General features: G+C 42.8%; 1 protein-coding gene across 5 annotated transcripts in view; it reads right to left on the bottom strand.

Moving 5' to 3' along the window:
* Positions 1-21,844, bottom strand: part of FYN (FYN proto-oncogene, Src family tyrosine kinase) — a 208,470-nt gene that overhangs the window by 108,499 nt on the left and 78,127 nt on the right. For all 5 annotated transcript variants that reach the window (XM_023219049.3, XM_023219048.3, XM_023219050.3 and 2 more), the window contains one exon: positions 9,486-9,555. The gene's annotated coding sequence lies outside the window, so the exon portion shown is untranslated. The remainder of the gene's footprint in view (positions 1-9,485; positions 9,556-21,844) is intronic.

The following is a 21,844-nucleotide window of genomic DNA, read 5'->3' as shown; positions in this document are numbered from 1 at the left end:
AGACAGGACCAAATTCTTGCATGATGAAGTAAGTCTAGAGAAGCTCTTTACCTGCACCATTTCCGGTCACTCCAAACTCAAGAATAATTCTGGTTAAAACAAGTAGAATGACCAACAGAGATCTTTAGCCTCTGCCAGGACCCATCTGGAGAGGCACTTCTATTTGTCCATTAGTTCTGCTTCAGTCCCTCTCAGGGACGGACCTGACAGAGTTCCTGTGACATGTTAACAGAGTTAAAGACACACAAAGAACAGAGTGCAAGATGGGAACAACAGACGTCACACCCTTCTGAAGGAGTCAGAACAATTCTAAAAAGCAAAATCCTACGGATGATAAGCAGAGGGAAATGTATTTGCATTCTTTTAAACTTACATATGAAACACCTACTACTGTACTGTTAACCTACCCAATTAAAAAATCCAAGATCGTATAATAACACCTTGGCCTATTAAGTAATTCAGTCAAATAACACTTCTATGAAACCCAACTTTCCCCCTCTTCAAAAAAATCAAACATCCCCCAAATCAAAACAGGATCACTTCCCAAGCATATTAATTTCTGTGTAAAAGAGGATGTTAAAAACACACACACACACAAATGACAATGAAATTCCATTTATAAACAAAGCCTTGGCCTACCCAAGGCTGCCTCAGCCAGCAGTAGTGCTGGTGCTGAAAACTGGCAACTGGGCTGATGAATTTCACGTATCTGAATCAGTCACCGCCATTGAAAAGTTGGAATGATTAACATAAAGATGCCAGTTTCCAGTTGGGCACGGCTCGTCTGAGGTCCAGCAGCACCTGCCCTTTAGATGTGCCTAGTTTGTGCTTCTCCAGCTGTAGGCTCCTGGCTGACTTTCCTTGTTTAGGGACCTACTCAGTCAGGCAGGCACTTGTGGCTGTAGTGGGGGGGGGGGGGGGGGGGGGGGGGGGGGGCGCGGGGGAGGCACGGCCAGAAGGGATGAGAGGTAACATGGAATTGTTGAAAAATCCTGGCTCTAAACCTGATAGATATGGTTTGATCTTAGCTCTCCCATAGAGTCTGGGTGACCCTGGGCAAGTCACTTCACTAGTCTAAGCTGTAATGTGGGAAGAAAGTGAAAAATGTTCTACATGTGAGGAGCCTGTGTGGTACCCAGCATACAGTAAATGCTTTGCTAAAGTCATTCCTTCTTACCCCAAAGGCAAGAAAAAAAAAGTTTAGCCTAATCACAGCAAAATCCAGGTGACCACCAAGGAAATGGCTAGAAAACCACCACTGCAAAAATATGAAGGCCTAGGTCATACACTACAAATAATTCAGGAAGAGAAAGGTAAGAGTAAAAAGTATCAGACAATATTTCAAAGTAATAACTGAATCCGGTGAGGATTATCCACGATTACTGAAGCCACTGGATGAATCGAAGGTTGGAGCAGGATGTTCACAAATGACCCACGTATCAGCCTACAGATGATTTATTAACTCAAGATGCACCTTGACATTGGTTAGGTCTGGTTACCATCTTACCCAAGAGATGAAACCTAGCACTGAGGATGGTGGAACAAGGTGACTTCTGCCCCCGATGTGATGTAATATCAGGTGAATGACATCACTTATAAAGTATCCTTGGCAAAGATGTTTAACCTCCACTTAATAACAAGCCTCTAGATCTAACCAATTTTAGGAAGAGAAGAGCATGCTAAACAATGCTGTGAAGAAGCAGACAAGCCCAGAGTGTAAGGCACTCTGTAACACAATGAACTTGAACTTTTCAAAAAGTCATTGTTTAAAGTTATATGATAAATGAAAGAAAAGTTACTAACCAAATTCATCAAGTGTATTTGATTGGTTACTAGATTTCGGGGTGGAGGTGGGGAGGTAAGTTATAAAATATTGTTTGGGACTATATTGAAATTTGAATATGAATTAATACTAGATAATATAAAATTATCATTAAATTTTTAAGATGTGGAAATAGTACTATAGTATGGTTATATAAAAAAAATCCTTATTCTCAGAGGATGGGTGGTGAAATATTTACAGGTAAAGTGTCAACATGTTTGGTACTTTTAAATGGTTCAGCAAAATTTTATATAATATGTATAATTTATATATATAATTAGAAGAGTGAACAAAGCAAATGTTGCAAATGTAGAACAAATGGTGAATTTAGGCAGAGGATATAAAGTGTTTGTTTTATAATTCTCCCAACCAGCAAGCTGGAAATTTGTTTTATAATTCTCCCAATCAGCAGGTTGGAGATTTGTTTTATAATTCTCCCAACCAGCAAGTTCGAAATTTTCCAAAATAAAAAGTTAGGAAAGAAACTGGGAGAGGAGAGGGAAAGAGGGAAAGAGAGAGGGGGAGGGGGAAGGAGAGGGAAAGAGAGAGGCAGAGGAGGAGGGAGAGGAGGAGGGGGAGGGAGGGAGAGGGGGGAGAGGAAGAGGGAGAGGGAAAGGGAAAGGGGAAGAGGGGGAGGGAGAGAGAGAGAGGGGAGAGAGGGAAAAGGAGAGGGAGAGGGAGGGAGGGGGGGGGAGGGGGCGGGAGAGGGAGAGGGAAAGGGAAAGGGGGAGAGGGAGAGGGGAAGAGGGAAAAGGAGAGGGAGAGGGAGAAATACAAAACAGGAAAGAAAAAAAGATGAGATAATATCACTACTCCCTCTCTCCCTCTTTTAGAATCCCTTCAACATCTTTATTCAGGTCAGTTGCCCTGGGTTCCTTTTCATTCAATATGGTTTTATTTTTACCAATTTAATAAATTTCATTGTGTGCTCATCAAACTGATGTAGCCACTGTCTCAGCTCCCTTGCTGGCTGACATCAAAACTAAACTTTAAACAAAACTCCAACAGCTCCTGTAAGGGTTCACCAGGTAGGTATGAAGCTGAAGATAACAAATCAAAAACTTGTGAAATCAACACCTACTTTGCCATCAGGATGGTTTTAAGTCAGGTGGATGCGAGGCCATGGGCAGAGCATCCTACTGGGCTCTCATCTTTTCCAAAGACAGGACTCTCTCTCACACCTGCACTGGACACTCTCAGAGGTAGGACAGGTACAATACAGCATGCTGGCCAGCCAGGCCACCGGGGTTTTAGAGTCTATTTCCATATGAAGTGTGTCATGCCTGAGTTCTGATGCCTGGGGCAGCAATTACATGACCTGCAGAATAGCCACTCTGGATTCAACTTTCAGGGAGTGAGAGCTCCCAATGAAGTGGAAATTAATTCTGTGATGCCTTTAACACAGAGAGGGCTATAAAGGATCTGGATTCAGATAGTGCGGGTGTGCACCTAGCTCTACTGCATTCTAGTACAACCTCAGAGCAGTGTTTCTCAACAGGGGTGCTATGAACACTGAGTTAGGGACAGTTCTTCACTGGGCAGGACTGTTCCAGGCACTGCAGGACATTTACCATCCCTGCCCCACTTTCTCTTGCATCATGTGCCAATGGCACCTCCCAGTCTTTGTGAGGACAACAACAAACCCCTCCCCATCTCCCACACACATTCCCAAATGCCTCCTGCTTTAGACATCAGCTAAATTCTCTGAGCATCCAATGGGTGATAACATTGATTACACTGCCTAGGAAGTGGTTTGGGAAGATCAAATGTGCTGCAGCTTCCCCCCTCCCCCCATTAAGGGGATGCAGTCCCCTTAATTTTTGAGATGCAGTCTTGCTCTGTCACCCAGGCTGGAGTGCAGTGGCGTGATCTCGCTCACTGCAACCTCCGCCTCCCAGGTTCAAGTGACTCCCCTGCCTCAGCCTCCTGAGTAGCTGGAATTATAGGCGTGTGCCACCACGTCCAGCTAATTTTTGTATTTTTAGTAGAGACGGGGTTTCACCATGTTGGCCAGGCTGGTCTCGAATTCCTGACCTCAAGTGATCCACCCGCCTCAGCCTCCCAAAGTGCTGGGATTACAGGCATGCACCACTGTGCCCAGCTAGCTGTTTACAAACTTAAATGAGCTATACAAACGATAACCTAATACGCATCTGCACAGGCAGCCTGACATCAGAGGAAGGGCTACGGGGTGGGACCAACCACCTGGATCCCAGGTGGGAACTATTACAGTCTTATCTCTCTAGTCATGCACTAGAATACGTGACAGCTACTTGTTCTGAAAATGTTTCCCCTTAATAAGTGGGAAATTTTGATTTATAAGTATTGCTACAGATAAAAACTACAGCATAGTGTGAATTTTAGAGTGAAAGCAGATGGCAAATACTTGGATGATTGTAGCAGAGGAACAGGATGGCCTCCCGCAAAGCAGCTTCAAGGAATCTGGTTTAGAATGTTGCCAAAACTAACCTGGAATGAAAATGATACTTCTCTTAGTGAGCAAGTGATACAATGACTGTGGAAATTACTTTAGGAACCAAGATTATACAGTAACACAGAAGGTGACACTCTACCCTCCTATGCCCAGGGCTGATTTTCAAAATGATGTGCTTTAGGGATCTGTTCTTTAAACATGTGAGTGATGCTATGGCAGGGAATCAGTCTTAAAGGTGGGGCCAGACTGCTGCATACAACCTCAGATGGAATCGTAAGCCCTGAAGAAAAGTTGAGAATAGAGACTGGAACAGGGATTCTCACAATTTCGTGTGCATAAGCACCGCCTGAAGAGGCTGTTAAGAATAAAGTCACACACCCACCACAGGGATTCTGTCTGATTCTACCAGTCTGGGGTGGGCCAGGATCTGTGTGTTTAACGAGCTCTTAGGCCAGTTCTGAGGAAGGGGCCCACAGGCTGCTCAGGGAGACTCAGGGACACCTCTCCAGAGGGCTCTCCGGTGGGAGCCTCCGCCTTTAACTCTTCCCATGGGCTATTCTTGCTCTCATGTTGTGGCCTTCGTGACTCGGAATTTAGGTAAAAGTGTTTCTCCAGTCCCTAGGTCTGGTTGGATTCTGGGTTACAAAATTGTCCATTTTCACTCTTTATCTTGGCTTCTCCTCCCGCTGCACACACATTGTGTAAATAAGAAGCTAATTTTCTTTTGCTGACCGGACAGAAAGTTCTGACCTCTCCTTGAAGGCCAGAAGTCTCAGGTATTAACAGAGAAGTTAAAGGCTGGGATGGAGGAGGTAGAGCAGGTGAAAGGCACAGTCTTAAAGAACAACAGTAAAAGCAGATACCTAGCCTGGGTCACAAGCCAACAGCAAAGGCATGGAAACGGCCCCTGAGGATCACTCAGGGGTTGCAGTGGAGCAGGAGCAGCGCTGGCTGGGACACACTGGGTTGCAAAGGGATAGTGTTCCCACAGATACTTACATAAAAATATCTAGTGCCAACACGGTGTGTTTTTCACCTCCCTCAACTCTGCTTATTAGTCAATGTTCCTGAATGCCTCCAAATCCCATTCATCTTACACACAGTAGACTGCTAAAGTCTCTGTATCTCTGGACTTGGCCATCTGAAATGAGATCTTTCATCTTCCTCTTCTCTGGCTTTCCAGAGTACATTTTCATAGCATTCTTGCAAAAGGAAAGACAATCGGAAAAGGAAAAATGAAGGGTAGTAAAGCTGAAAGAATATTACGCCACAGCTTTTGGTAAGAAAATATTTATGTCCACAAGCACACACCACACCCTTTCTGGGAAGATATGACTGGCCTAGAAGCCGGGTGAGTGCATCCCAAAATATACTTCACGAAAAGCACCATTACCTTCCCAAAATAGGCCCTATAATTAGGTAAAGTCTTTTGCAGTGGGTTGTCCTACAGCATAAATTGACATATGTTGCTTTAATCTCCCTGCTTCGGCAAATGTAGCCATATTGGGCTACAAAAGCTCTCAGCGACTCACATTTAAACCAGATTGTGGTGTCACTAGCAAACTGATGCAAATAAACAGCTCTGTGTACCAAAATACTCAATCTCAATCATCTGTAATGAGATCTCTCTCCTCCCTAAGCACATTTTCATCACACCAGAACCGCCTTGATTCAAAAAGAAGGACTAGCCCAGATTGAAATACCGTTTAATCTTAGAGGTCATCGAATGACTAACACATCTGAAGAACTTGGGGTTGAAATTTAAAATACGAGACAATCTCTTTTGTGTAAATGCTGGGATCATGTTGTGTGAGTCTTGCTTTTATCTTTAGTTGACTGTCATTCTGTATCAGCCGTCAGAGGCCCATCTGTCTGTCTGAATTCATTTAGGTCATTTTTTGCTTGGAGTCAGGGGTAATAGAAGGGATAGCCTCTTGGCAGCCTCTCCACTCAGATGATTTTCTGAACAAATTTCTTTAAGTTTTTTAGCTGTATATTTACATATAATCAAACGTTAAGATATTTCAATTTTTAAACCTTCAAAATAATAAGTACTTTAAACATTTACACTTAAAAAATTACTTATAATCTCAGAGTTTCTCAGCTTGGCATTACTGAGATTTCGGGCCCGAATGTTCTGCATGTGTGCGCGAGTGTGCGCTGCTGGTCTATGAGATATATTTTAAGACACTGAGCAGTGTCCCTGGCCTCCACCCACTGGATGCCACTAGCACACACCCTCTTCCCTCCCCTAATTGTGACGACCCAAAATGGCTTCAGATATTACCAAACGTCCTCTGAGGGGGCAGAACTAACCCCAGTTGGAAACCACTGCTCTCTCTATATGTATTTATGTGTTTATGTATCACTTCTTGGCATGGCCAGAAGAAAGAAACCTAGGCTTTTCAAGCTACTCACAAGTTTAGCTGGAAGAATTTCACACTTCCTGTGACTTGTAATGAGGAACCGGAATCTGTGACACCGTACTGCCTCTAAAGATTTATCAACAGCACCATGCTGCCTCAGGCTGAGGGTGCCAGGACCTGGCTCCATTTCAGACAAGGCCTATAAGAGGATGAGCTGCGCCTGAGCTCTTTCTTGCACTGCGTACCCTCCCTCCTTTTAGGAGCTCCTTTCTTAGAAGACTGCGTTAAATAAATCCCTTATGATCCATGACTAGACACTTCATACTGATTGTGAAAGGAAGAGGATTGGGTGTCTATGAACAGCATCTGCAGAAGCAAGCACCCTCCGTGCTCCTCGTAGGCCATCCCTGTGGGTCAGCGTGTCTAGTGCTGGTCTAGGTGCACAGGAGAGGTGTGGGGAAGCAGATGCCTCCTCAAGGTGCTCTGCCAGATGGAGAGGGGTATGAAAATAGCCTCAGAGGACAAAGAGGCCAGGCCTGGGAGATGGTAAGTCCACCCAGAGAAGAGAAGATGAGTGAGGAAGGGCAGTGTCTTCAGATATTTGGTGGGCTGGAGTGTTAGAAAGTGAGTGGACTTACTTTGAAGGTGATTAAGAGCAACAGGTGATTCAATAAATACTTAACACATTTATGCCTTCTATGTGCCAGGCACTATCCAGGCACCAAGACTCCAGAAAAGAACAAGACCAAGTCCCTGTCCCATGGAGCACATATACTGTATTAATAGTTCAATATAAGGACTGGATGGCTTTTCTCTCTTCCCTCCTCCCTCTCTCCTTTGCATTCCTCACTTTCTTTTTTTCTTTTTTCTTTTTTTTTTTTGAGATGCAGTCTCACTGTGTCACCCAGGCTGGAGTAAAGTGGCGCAATCTCGGCTTAATGCAACCTCCACCTCCTAGATTTGTATTTTCAGTAGAGATGGGGTTTTATCGTGTTGGCCAGGATGGTCTTGATCTCTTGACCTTGTGATCTGCCCTCCTCAGCTTCCCAAAGTGCTGGGATTACAGGCGTGAGCCACCGCACCCGGCCTCCTTACTTTCTTTTTAACAAGTTGGGCTAATTGTTCAATTTTTAAATGCTGGGGTTTTTTTCCATTTTTAAAATTCAGGTCTAATTAACATTCAGGAGAACTCACCCTTTCTAGTGTACAGTTCTGTGAGTTTTCACCAAAGCATACAACTGCATAAATACCACCAGAACTAAGAGGCAGAACAACTATACCTCCCCTCCCCACAACGGTTTCCCTGTAGGCCCTAATTGTCCTTTTAATTGAACCAAGGTACCCTGTGCAACAGGAAGCTCCTTATCTCTGGAAGAATTTGAATTCCCTTGTCAGGGATCAGTAGAATACTGGGTTTTTTTTTTTTTTGTTTTTTGTTTTTGTTAGCAAGGGATTGGGCCAGACAACCCTTGAAGCCATGTCCCTCTCTTTGATTCCATGAAATGGGAGCACAGTCACTTACAGACATCTGACCTTAAACACTGGCCCATCTGCAATGCCACAGCCGAGTCTCCCAACCACAGGTAAAGGTCCCACCCAAAAGCCAAATTCTTTCAGTCAAAGCTCAAAAATTTCAGCGCAGCAATCTGATTCCTGTGAAGGCTACGTAATAAGCATAGACAAAAATGTAAAATCAAAAGAAAAGTTTGGAAATGAAAGCTTAAACATGGCAATTGAGGTCCAACCAATGGTGTCATCTATCCCCACCCTTCTTTCCTCATAAATGTGATTTAAAATGATATTAACTCCAAAAATGAACAGAGCTCAAACAAGGTGACCTCCCTGGTTGTGAAGGTGGCAGGAAGGGAATTAGTTAGCCAAACTTGTCTAAGAATGGGTCTCCAGGGTTGGAAAAGGTGGTAAATGTTGCAGGGATTCCCACAGGTTCTTATGAAGTAAATTTTAGAGGAGGGGTTATGGTGAGTAGCTAGGATGCTCTAGCAACATCAAAGGGATGTAACCAGCCCATCCCCAGCAGCCTTCCTGCTGGAAGATAAATATGCCTCTTGGTAGCTTGACTTCAATGGGAAATGTCCAGTCTCCAAACAAGGCTGCTCCATTCCTAAGAATGACTGGCTTTATTGAGCACTTACTATGCTCCAGCACTACCTACCTCATTTTATTCTCACAACAACTCCATGAGGTAGGTAACATGATAAGCCTCATTTTACAGAAGAAGAAACAGGCTCAGAGAGGTTATCTAACAACCAGTAGGTATAGAACTTACATTTTAACCCAGGTCTCCTGATCACAAAAACTGTCCTCTTACCTTGCTAGCAAGGTCTGGGTGGTCGCTGAATTGAATGTTCTTGGTCTCCCAAGACCACTGTTATGCTGGCTGTGGGTTGGCTCCCAGGCAAGCTGGACTTGTAGCTTCTTTTGATTTCCCATTTCCTAAGCTGCCTGCTTCTCTTTCTTTTAATATATGGGTCACATGGATCTCTCTGCTTTGGAGACTTTTATTCTTTGGGTCTACAGGTTTATTACTCTTATATTATATGGCTGGCTTAGCACATAAACTGTCAAGGGTATTCTTTAACTGGCATCCAGAAACTTTTCTAAATCTAGACTTACTATGCTTTAGAAAACCCCATATTGCTTAATACTATCAGCAATAACAAGAAAAAGTATCACACTGTCAGAAAACATCAATTCATCAATTCAATGTCACATTTAATTACAGAACTCCATTCTGCCTGAGTTTAGTGCAGAAGTGAAAGATGCACAGAACAAGGCAACAACTTCCCTTCATAAGCACCATTTTACAGCAAGAGGCATTAGAAGTAAATGCAGCAACACTTACCAAAATTTCCGCCAACGATCACAAACTTTATATACACCACATGTCTTCTACAACAGCGGCAGGACTGGTCCTGAAAAACAATACCACAACAAAAGAAAAACCACATCATTAAACACAAATAATTGAATACATATTATGTTTCTCTGCTGTAAGCTGCAGCCTCTTCCTCTGCTTTGGGCACCCATCAATGTACTAAATCCCACCTACCAGTTTTCTCTGTTTTTCCCAGTAAGATGAAACCAATCTACAAATTATCTCAGTATTCACTAATAAAAATTTAAATACTAGGCAATGAAATATACCAGAAACTATGCTTATAAATATCTGAATGTTTAGCCCTTTGAAATATTTGAAGACAAGAGAACGATGGAAAAATATCTCCAGTTGAACTATAATACAACATATTCCCCCAAACCAATTCCTCTTTTCCTTTTTTCCAGTAATATCCTCCCTTCTTGCCAGCTAGCTGTGAGACCCTGGACAGTTTTCCTAACCTTTCTTTTCTAGGCTTTATTATGTGTAAAACAGGGATTACTGTACTGACCTCATGGGGTTGCTATGAGGATTGAACGATATCAATTAAAGAACATATATACATGACATAGAAGGGCTTATAACAGCCTCTAGCACACAGTAAACACCCAGTAAGCCTAAGCTGTTATCATGATTCTCCCAGTCCCTCAGGCCTGTAAACTAACACGGCCTTCTTCACCTCCACTGCACACCCTGGCTCAGTCCAGCCCCACAAGAGTTCCACAGTGGTGCTGGGAACACACTGCTTCTCCCTATTCTCAACGTTACCCTCCATCTGGTCAGCATCATGCCTGGTATACACTGGTCTCTTGGCCTCCAGTTTCTTCCCTTCCCATCCAACTCTCATGGCTGTACAAGGCATCCTTTCTAAACACAACCTATGCGGCTTGTCCTTCCTCAATGGATGGACCTTCCACTACCTCCTATGACCTGCAGATCTACCTGTTGAGTCATGTTAGCCAGGCACTCAAGCTCACCCCAGCTTTTCCACATTATCCTATCAAATGCTGTAGTGCCCAGAGGCCTGTCCTGCCTCTAAGCCTCTAGGTAGGCCATCCATTCTCTGGTAGGAGGCTGGCCATTGTCAAAGGCAGGGGCTCTTTACCTTTTGTGCTACGGCAGTCTAAAGACATCTTTCTCAGAATGATGTTTACAAATGCTTGAAACTAATATATGAAATGCACAGGAGTCAAAAACAGTATACTGTTATACGGTTAGCAAAATATTTGACAAAATTGTTATGAGCATCTTTCAATACTTAAATAATTTTCAAGAAGTCTAATACACTGTAATTTTGAAGTACTATTGGGCATAAATGATACCTCAGAATATCTATAACTGTAATATAGTATGAAAATATTCATAATTGCTTTTTTTTTAAATAAAATGGAATTTATGATTAGGCACTAGGCCTGCCTTGACCAATATTGTAGCCACTAGCCACATCTGGCTATTTAAATTTAAATTAATTAACATTAAATAAGTGTAACAACTTAGCTCCTCTGTGGAATATTCATAATTTCTATGAAGGCCAAATAGCTAATGCTACTTTCATAATATTAGGAAATGTACAATTTCAGATAAGGGTTAGAGACAATGATGAGATCATGTTTTTCCCCATCCAACTTCATTGGTCCCCTGAATTACATGCATGGACCCAGTTTTCAGGCCTAGCTTCATTCCCATTGCGTTTTCTACTTTGATTTTCCCAACTCAGTATTATCTTATGCCGCTTTATTTTTCTCTTTTTAAAAATACTTTATTTCATATAGGTACTTTAAATAAATGTACTACTTTTAAAGTCAGCCTTTTAATTTGTCAGGGAAGGTCCTAGCTTTTTCCCTATTTTAAAATTCCTTCCACAGCTAATAATGCCTTGCCTTATCGCAGCACAGCAGGGAGGCGCTCATCAGGACTGTCGAGTCCATCCACAGGTAATGGCGCAATCTGCTTGTCCCACATGAGCTCAGGTAATCATTAATATTATCTCATTGCTGCTTGGCAGCCTATGAGGTCCTAAACATGTAGATGGGACACCTAAGCATTTTAAATTTAGACTATACATTACTGAAGGTAGGCAACACAATGTTGTCTTGTTTAATACTTCTCTTTTGAGAGTGAGCGATGAGTCCATGCTGTTGACTGACAGATCACCTGGGAACAGACTAGCTGTTCAATCATTCTGTCAATATACAGGGTGCCTGTGTGACACAAGCATAATGCCTGTCTTCCTGGGGCTTCAAGTCTAGCAGCTTTCCCCAGCTAGCCCAGAGTAGCAGATAATCTCTCAACCTTTCAGGTCCTTTGAATAGACAAGACACAACTGGTGATTTCCTAAGTATGGGCACTCTGGTGACTCATGCTGGTGAGGCCAGGTACAGTTGCTCTGGTCTCTACAGGAGACCACACCAAGCTCCAGCTTCCCATCAGTCTCATAGATGTGAACCGGTGGTTCGGAGGCAGGTGGGACAAACAGACTGAGCGGTGAAATTCCATGTCCCCTCCCGGGTGATGTTGTCTTGCACATGAGGTCCAGGACAGCAACTACCACGGTGACTATCTCGGGAAGGTCTACTCAGCACCTGTCCACATACTTCATGCGAAGCCCACTGAGCCTGTGATTGTCCAGCCTCAGGGTGGACACTGGTCCTTCCATCTTATCAGCCTTTTTCCTAAACAGCTGCAGCACAGGAATCCTGTGTATCTTTTGTCAAGCACAACAAAATAACAGAACAGTTCTTCCTTTTCAAACGAATAGAGCATAATGACTTTCTCCACTGAAAACCACTTATGAGCGCATTGTGGCCATTTGCTGTGGCAGAAATTCACCATTGGCAGCATTTTTCATACCCAATATCATGACAAGTGACTCTTAGGACAAGTGGGGGTGTACTCTCCCTCCCCAATAACCATGACTGATGAGATTTCCACTCACAGAACAAAGGCTGGATTTGGCACACTCTTTTTATACTTAAGGCTATTTCAATCCATTTCATTTGAATTTGTTCTTTTTGAGACACACCAGATATATGGTATTCATTACTAATAAAAATAGCTGAATGATAACAAAACAGGTGGCATGACTGTTTTATCTTTTGTTTTAAGAACTGCAACGCCTGTATCACCATAAATGAATAAAATTTTTGTGAGTGCTCCCATGTAATAATTCTGCTTTTAATACATATCACAGACTATTGTATGACTCCCAGTGTAAAGTTAAAATGCTAATTATACACTGAAAACAAGCATCTCTAATATAGTCCTCATCTGCATGTGGTCATTCCCTCTTTCTTCTTCCCAACAAAGCCCCCATATTTCTGCACCCACAGTGCCCATGGGCACATGGCAGCACCCCCAGCTGCGAGTGGGGGTGGGACAGTCCAAGATTTAGAAGTGTGCTGACCTGCAACATTCGCATCACCCGCGAGCTTGTAAGAGCTGTCAGCTGAGGCCTCACCCAAGCCAGCTGAATCAGAATTGATTCTGAAAGTTTCCCCAGGTGATCTGTGTGCACACTGAAGTTTGAGAAGCATTGATCCAAGAGATAGCCATTCCTACTGCCAGTGATTGGTTCAAGAATAAGCATGTGGCCCAGTTTAAGCCAATGCGATGTGAAGAATGTTTTTCTGGGAGCTTCTACTCACTCCTTGGGGAGAAGCTCCCTCCTCTGAATGTAGTGTGGAATGTGACACCTAGAACTTCTACAGCTATTTTGTTCCAGCATAAGGATAAAGCTGGTCCAGAGACAGAACAAACACAGCGAAGCAGAGTGTAGGTTACTGCATTAGGTTGGTGTTGAAGTCTGTGTGACCTCTGGATTTCTAATAAATGTCTTATTGTTTAGGACTCCTTGACTTGGGTTTTCAATTACCTGCAGCTGGAAAACACCCTGACTAATCAATCTCCAACAAAGCATTACAAAAAGAATAGAACACCAAGGCCCTGGGCTCAGTTGCACGTGGGACAAGGCAGTATGTCCAGAGATCAAAGCCATAGTTCAGAAACTCGTTTTGCTCAGGGAACTGACCCAATAGTATTTCCAGTCCTGATAACCATGGTACATTTTTCACATTTCCAAAAGCTTTCTAAATCAGCCAGTCTAAATGATCAACTGGAGGAAATGCTGAACACTGTCCAAATTATTTTAACCAGGATGGTCAACAGTTGGCTTCCCCAGAAGCCATACCGATATGTCATTTCCTGCAAAGACAATGGGAGACTAATTGCTCAGCTTCAGACTCTAACAGGGAAGACAACCTGTGACATGTAATTACTGAAGGGTAAAAAAGGAAAAGCTTGAGGCTCTCTGAATCTGTTTCTGGATCTGCTCCAATTACTTGGGGAAAATGAAAAAATAAAAAATAAAAGAGCCAGCTGGTCTGGGAAAATATTTGAGGGACTGGCAGTTCACTTAGGCAGTCACCCATACAACTTTATACATATCATTGGTACTTATTAAAGACCCTTCTGAGGAAACCAAATAGACCAGCTATTATACAAAAGCATACGTGGCTTTGGTCTAATTCTGCTTCACACATAGAAGTGATAGAGTCAAGGAGAAATGCATGTCTAAATGGACATTATCTCTTTGGTGTGTCCTAACTTCTTAGCCACAAGAGTGTATTTCTGGGGTTAGGTTTGTTGTATGGACTTGATGAAGAAACGTGCTTTCCATCAAGGAGTGGAACATTGATTGGTTCTCCACAGCATGTTCCCAGGTTCTATCTCCTCAGAACTCCTCTCTCAATACTGTTTTGCTATCTCTTTCCTGGTACAACATACACTTCCACCGTCCCAACTGTCATCTCATGGGATAAGTTTCACACTACATTTCTAGATCTATCTCCCATGTTCCCAGTTCCTCTGCCACTCCCTACAGAGATAGTGCCTCAAGGGTACGGATTTTGTTTTGGTTACTGTTATTTTCCCAATGCTTGGCACAGTGGCTGGCACTGAGTATGAAATGTCTGTTGAATGAATAAATGAAAGGCTTCACTCAGACTCACAGAAGCTCTTGCCATCACCACCTCTCTCTGACTCTGGCCTCTCTTTTCCCGCCCTCCCAACACACACAAACTCTGGTTACAGCACTTTTCATGTCACTCCCAGACTGTCTCAGCTGGGAAGGATTTAGCAGCCCAGACCTATACTTGACAGGGAGAAAATGGGTCCAACGAGGCCAAGAGACTTGCCCAAGTTCTTATTAGTGGGTGGCAAAGATAGGATTTTAACTCAAGACCCAGCACCCCTGCTACCAGGCAACTGATCAGTTCAAAAATCTTCAATGGTCTTTCAGTACACCCTTGTACAGGGTCTGGTATGTAGTAGGCATTTAATATTTGTTGAGTGACTGACTGAATAAATTAATGGGTCTCATGCATATGCCAATGGGTTTTTCTTAAAGTGGAACCCTCCTCAAAAGACAGACAATATCCTTGTATACAGAATGAAGATGAGAGGAGCTGCTCTCTCCTCTAGAATTGGGGGAGCAGCTGGCATCCCAGACCTCTTCCCCTGCAGTGCCTGAGCCAGCTTCCAGGAAACTCACGGCTTGGTGACACTGCTAGAAAGACCAATGACTTCCACAAACTTTTCAGCTTTGCACTCAAAGCCATCCACCATCATTCCAAACCCACCTCATTGGCAGTATCTTTCATTTCTTCCTCCTCCCTCATGCCTTGCCTTCTCAGAGCACTTGCTGTTCTCAACTCTTGTCCCTCCTCTGAGCCTTCACCTGTCCTATTTCCTTTCTTATTGTACCCTCACCTCCACCTGCAAGAACACAGAACCAACCTGTCCCTCAAGCCAACTCTAGGATAAATCCCTCCCTGAAGTTCTTGCCCAGTTTCCTCCATTAGAATTAGTCTTATTCGCTGTTGTACAACTACTGTACAACTTTTCACACTATCTGCTGCAAGGAAAATGGCCAGGTCCTTGAGGGCAAGAACCCAGGCTAAATGTATCTTCAAACAACTGGCACCTTGTCTGACCCAACGCCTTGTACAGGGGAGACAGTTCTAGTCATTCTGTTGCATTCAAAGGGCTTCACCCTTTTTCGTTCACCTCTGTGACCAAATCACATACATTTTGTAACTGAGATTCCAATTTTTCCTCTAGCGTGTGTAGACTGATGATACAGCTAACACACACTTGCAGGGCCCACTTGCTAAGGAACCACTGTGTGAGTCTTTGTTGAGTCTCATTTTCAAAAGCAAAGAATGGAGGTGAGGGGGCATAGGGAGTATGAATTCCCCTCCCCTCCAAAGCTCTCTGTGCCCATGGCTGTCCTGTGCAACATGAGGTACAAGCTGTGAAGCTTGCGCACAAAAATAACCGTCAATTTAAAATACAGTATAGTCCTGCAACCTGCCATGCTACGATATTCTCTGCAAGCCCAAACTTGATTGTCTGAAAAATTAAAGAGTTCCAAATGGTGAAAGAAACCATTAAACAAGGAAGCACACAAACAAAGACCAATCACTAGGGAGGAGGATGGGAACTAGAAAATACAGGGTTTCCTAGGAAACTGAGCTTACTTTTGACTGACTGTGGCCTTCCCTTTCACTGGATAAACTGGGTGGAAGGGAGGTGGGAGGGGTGCTCTGAGAAGGCAATGCTGACCCATCTGCTTCCCTGCCTGCGGGGGCCAGAGTCCTTCTGGCTACACTCCAACAAGAGGGCACACTCAAGCAAGGCTGTGATTGTTGTTTTATTATTTGCTGGAGTGGGAGTCAACAGCAGAGAGAGAAGAAGAGGAGAAGGACGAGGAGAGATGAACAGAAAAAGAGATGAGCACGGAATGTGCTCAGCCAGCAGAAAGGAATTATTGACCAGAGAATGAAGGGGCAGGAAGGTCGTAAGCTGGCTGCTCCCTTCGCATCGGCTATTGCCAGGTCAAGAGGGAATCAGAGGCTCACTGTTGAGCAAGGCACCAATACAAGCTCATGCTCAGCTGCCCTAGAGGCCAGATGCAGGGGTCCCAGCATCCATGGCTCTGAAGCTGGACTAGAGAGACAAAGATTTGGGGCTCACTGGCACACATGGGTGTGCAGAATCATGCAAATGGATGACTGGATGGGTGGGGGTAGGGCTTTAGCTCCCCATCTCCAATCCCCATCAACCCCCAGGTAATAGGAGTAATAGCAGCAGTAGTACTGATATCATTTCATATTATTATCACTATATTTCAACCTTAAGGCCATGGGTACCCAGTTTATTTGGGGAAGAAATAAAAGAAGCAAATGCCATTGGAATAATCAGCTGACCATTGGGAGGAAAAAACAACAATTCTGCTTCTATGAGACTCATGCGAATGAAGTATACAGTTATAATAATCATATCTTTCTTTTCTTACTGGTAATGAGTTCCTGTCAGGTGATCACATCACATGTATCAGGAAAAAAAGAAAATAAAACGAAAACTCTGTTTTGTAGTATACTTGAATTATTTCTGACTTGCCCTTTTTAATTAAGTTGTTCCTAACATCTGAACAGACACACTGCTTTGCTATGATGCAAACACAGCGGCTGGACATGTCTAGCTCTTTTCCAACAGGATTACTGCTGCCAAGTCCCTCCAAGCAGACATTCTGGAGTGGCTCTGGGGAAGGCCCATGAAATGCACACAGTATCACAATGTCGCCAAGATCAAGGTTAATAATGATGTGTGCAGAGCCCCTTGAGTTTAGGTTGGCTACAATATCAGAATCCCAGAACCTTGGGGCTGAATGGAATGTTAAAGAATATCTAGTCTGATAGTTTTTAAGCTATTCTTTAGTACCAGAACTGTGTGTGTATGTGTAAATGTGTGTGGTGTGTGTGTGTGTCCATGCCAAATGTGTAACAATTATGCCAAAAGATATCCAGCTAGCACACCACATACCTGGAGAATCCATTATAATGGGAAATATTTTATTATAAAAAAATTCTTTTCTTGTTATTGGTAGTTCTAACCTTAGAAACACACACACACGTGCACATTTCGAAGGGCTTAATTCCAAAATATTAGATAAAAGTGCAACAGAACAGCTCTGGTTCAAGAGGGAAAGGACTCAAACTGCTACCACCATGGCCATCCTCCTGGCCTACCTGGTACTTCCGGGTAACTCAAAGGTCCTAAGAACACTGCAAATCTCAGATCAAGTCTCCCACCCCTGTCCGGTATCTGAGTCTTGTCTCAGCATCTCTTCCAGCCTATGTGCACGTTCTCAATGTTGCAACACTGGAGACCAAGGGCATCTACCAGGGGTTCCCTGCCAAGGACCTGTTTTATCCACCTGAGCCTCCCACATTTTGAATCATCTCACTAACACTGCATTTTAAAGTAATAATTGATGTATTTTCCCAGCTCTGATTTGGAGTCAGGGAGATCTTGATTTGAATCTCAGTTCTGCTAAGCTTGGTAAACTTGGAAAATTTCCTCAATAATGTGAAGTAGTAAGCCTAGAAGAAGCCTTCCTTCTCTCTCTTGGCTTTTTATTTCATCAACACAAATCTCCATCAAAAGAATACCTAATACCTAGGAATAAGTCCAAAAAAGATATCTAAGACTTTATGCTGAAAACGACAAAATGTTATTGAGGGAAATTACAGAAGACCTAAATAGAGGGTTGGGCCATGTACATGGGCTGAAGTCCAGTATTTTTATATGTCGATTCTCCTTGCAATTGCATCTTAACTTCAACGTCATCTTTTTTCTTAAACTAGGTATTTTTTTTTTTTTCTGATGGAAATTGACAAGCAGATTGTAAAGTTTATAAGGAAATGCAAAGGGCCGAAAGCCTAGTTAATCCTGCACAAGAGGAACGGGGCTGGAAGACTTACTCTACCAGATATCAAGATTCATTACAGAGTAATAGTGTACAGCATTTGTGCAAGGCCAGACAAACAGACCAAGAGGACAAAATAGAATGTCCAAAAATAGAGTTACACAGTCACCTAACTTACGCAAAGGTGACAATGAAGTAATAAATGTATAAAAGTATGTATAAATGTATAAAAATAGAGTATAAATGTATAAAAATAAAAGTAATAAATGCTGGGTTCACTGGGTAGTATAGATTGAACTGTGTCCCCCCAAAAGATATGAAGTTCTAACCCCCAAGTACCTCAGCATCTGATTTGGAAATAGGGTTGCTGCAGATATGATTAGTTAAGATGGGTTATAGTGAATTAGTATGGACTCTGAATCCAATGACCGTCCTTAAAGGAAGAAAAAAATCTAGACAGAGACATGTGGGGAAGACGGCCACGTGGCCACAGAGACAGAGGTCAGAGCAATGCAGCTGCCAACAAAGGAATGCCAAGGATTCCTGGCCACCACCAGAAGCTGGGAATAGGCAAAGAAGGACTCTTCCCTAGAGCCTTCATCAGAGAGACCACGACCCTGCTCACACCTTGATTTTGGACTCCTAGCCTCCAGAATCATGAGAGAATAAATGTCTGCTGTTTTAAGCCACCCATTTTGTGGCACAATGTTATAATAGCCTAGGAAATGCATACACTGGGTATCCGTATGAAAGACATGAATCTTAATTTCCACCATACACCATGCAAAAATTAATTCTGGGTGGAGAATAGAATTAAATGTGAAAGGCAAAATAATAAAGCTCTTAGAAGAAAACATAGAGAACACCTTCATACATTGTAATAGGTAAAGATGTTTCTTAAAAGAGAACACAAAAAAGTGTTAACCACGAAGGAAAACTATGATAATTTGGACTATACTAAAAATAAAAATGTCTTCATCAAATGACATCAACAGAATCAAAGGGAAGCCACAGAGTGGAGAACATAATTGCAATACATATATACAATAAATAACTCTAAAATCAGTAAGGAAAAGGCAGAGAATCCAATAAAGAAACAGACAAATACTTGAGAAGACAAAACAGAAAATCTAAATGGCCAATAAACATATAAAAAGATGCTCCAGCTCAGTCATCAAATAAAGGCAAATTAAAACCACAACGCATTACCAACACACCTACAGGACTGGCTAAAATGATAAAGACTAAAACCATGAAGTACTGGTAAGGATATAGAGCAACTGAAACTCATACATTGCTAGTGGGAGTGTCCACTGATAACTGGCAGTTTCAATTGAACACACACATCCTGTGATCCCAGATCCTGCCATCCAGAGCCTATCCTACAGAAATGCTACATACACTCACCCACTGACATGCACAAGAATGATCCTACCAGTACTATTTGTAATAGCCCCAAACTCGAAATAACTCAAAAGGCCACTTGCAATAGAAGGGCTAAATACATATTGATATTGTTAAACAGTATTACACAGCAACGAAAATGAACAAAGTACTATTCATAACAACATGGATGAATCTCCTAAATATAATGTTATTCTATTATGACACAAGAGAATGCAAACTGGGGGACAACCAGGCTGTCCCCCAGTCTTATGGCAGCTTGACCTCTGCCTTCTGCTAGGTCCTCTCCTGCTTCTGGTCAATTTTATTTATATAAAGTTCATAATAGATAAAACCAACCTTTCTTGTTAGAAGTCATGCTATTAGTTACCCTTGATGGAAACTGGGGTGTATAGGGACTGGATGGGGACCTGAGGGGACTTTAAGCGACATTCTTTTTCCACCTGGCTGCTGGTTACAAAGAAGAATTCACTTTGTGAAAATTCATTATCAGTGCACTTAACAATTTGTGCACTTTTCTGCATGAATGCTATATTTCAATAAAAAAAAATCATCTCAGGGATAACACAAGGAAACCAGAAACAAAACAGAGCTCTTACAAGTACTGAAAGCAAAAAAGCACAGCAATTTAATTTAAGCAAGATAATTCGAAAATGTGCTGCGCTAAAAGCTTAAAAGTGCCATTTCATTAAATTGTGTTTTTAAATTCACTTTAAGATGACTGTCAGGCCAAAGCTATTTTATTATTATATGTTACGATGGCATGAAGCAAATAGTCTCAAAATAAAAGAATACAAATCATTTACATTTTATCTTATTGATTTTTTAAAGTGAAGTTTTGGATATTCAAGCCCTTTTTTTTTTTTTTTCATGTTAGTTAAAAACCGTTTCCTGGGGCCTTGGTTTACAGTCTGTGCATTCCCAGATGGGAAAGCCCTTGGGATAAAGGGGTTTTCCTTCTGTGGCACAAAACAGGCACTCACCGTTGCTCTTCCAGAGTCAGTCCATGAGGCCCCTCTGGAATACACATGGTCATGAGGTCCAGAGTCCTGACACACCTGAGAGCAGTCAGGATGACATGGAGGGAGACCCAGGCTGTCCCCAAGTCTTGGGGCAGCCTGACCTCCTCCTTCTGCTAGGTCCTCTCCTGCTTCTGGTCAGTCAATCCATTATCATTAGCCATGTGCTCCACACAGCTGCTCCACCTACCACTGAAATAAATCCCTTGGAGCATAGAAACCGCGTGGCCACACTCTGGCTTTCTCAAACACCTTTGTTCTCTTGGACCCTCTGGGAGGGGAGATCTACGCAGGCACTGAGATGGACATCCTGACACTGCAGGCAGCCCCCACAGGAAGTGAGAGGCAGCCACACACACCTGGGCTTGCATTCTGGGTTGCGAAAGAAACCATGAGGACACTGTGGAGACCTTACTCACCCTCCAGCCTGCCCCCACCTGGGAGAAGAACCTGGGGCAGGGCCCCTGCCACTGAGCTGCTCTCCTCCGTCCACCCAGAGACACCTGGGCCTTTCTTTGGTCACTCCGTTTCCCTGGATATTAGCTTCCCAAAGGAGACCCCTCCTTAAATTCAAGCTCTGTTGTTTTTGTATAGACTTTTCAGTGACAACTCTATTCCTAACTTCACCATCTGACAAACAATTGTGTGGGGACTTTAAGAAGGTCCCCCATCCCTAATTAGAGTTTTCTGCTAAGAAGATAACATATGCTTTTAAAATAACTTTTGATCATGAGTGTTACAGAGATTTTCCTTCTGAAAACACAGAGAAATCACAAGGGTCAAATAAGATAATCAGTTCAAATTTTACATGCACAGAGGAAAATCACCTAGGTCAATTCCTCCAGAGTCTGCAGCCAGAAGACTGAGGCTCTACCAGCAAGGGCAGCGGTGGGCAGCGGTCAGCAACCTCCAGCCTGTGGATCAGATCCGGCCTGCTGCCTGCTTTCGTCCAGTCTATGAACTGACAATGGTTTTTACATTTTTAAATGGTCAAAAAAATCAAAAGATTATTTCATCAAACATGGAGATTATACAAAATTAAAATCTAGGTGTCTGTAAGTAAAGCTTTATTGGAACGCAGCCATATCCACTCGTTTCCATATTGTCTATGGCTGCTTTCACACTACAACAGCAGA

This window comes from Piliocolobus tephrosceles, chromosome 5 (assembly GCF_002776525.5).
Source record: "Piliocolobus tephrosceles isolate RC106 chromosome 5, ASM277652v3, whole genome shotgun sequence".
Taxonomy (NCBI): domain Eukaryota; kingdom Metazoa; phylum Chordata; class Mammalia; order Primates; family Cercopithecidae; genus Piliocolobus; species Piliocolobus tephrosceles.
This window is presented reverse-complemented; position numbering and strand designations above follow the sequence as displayed.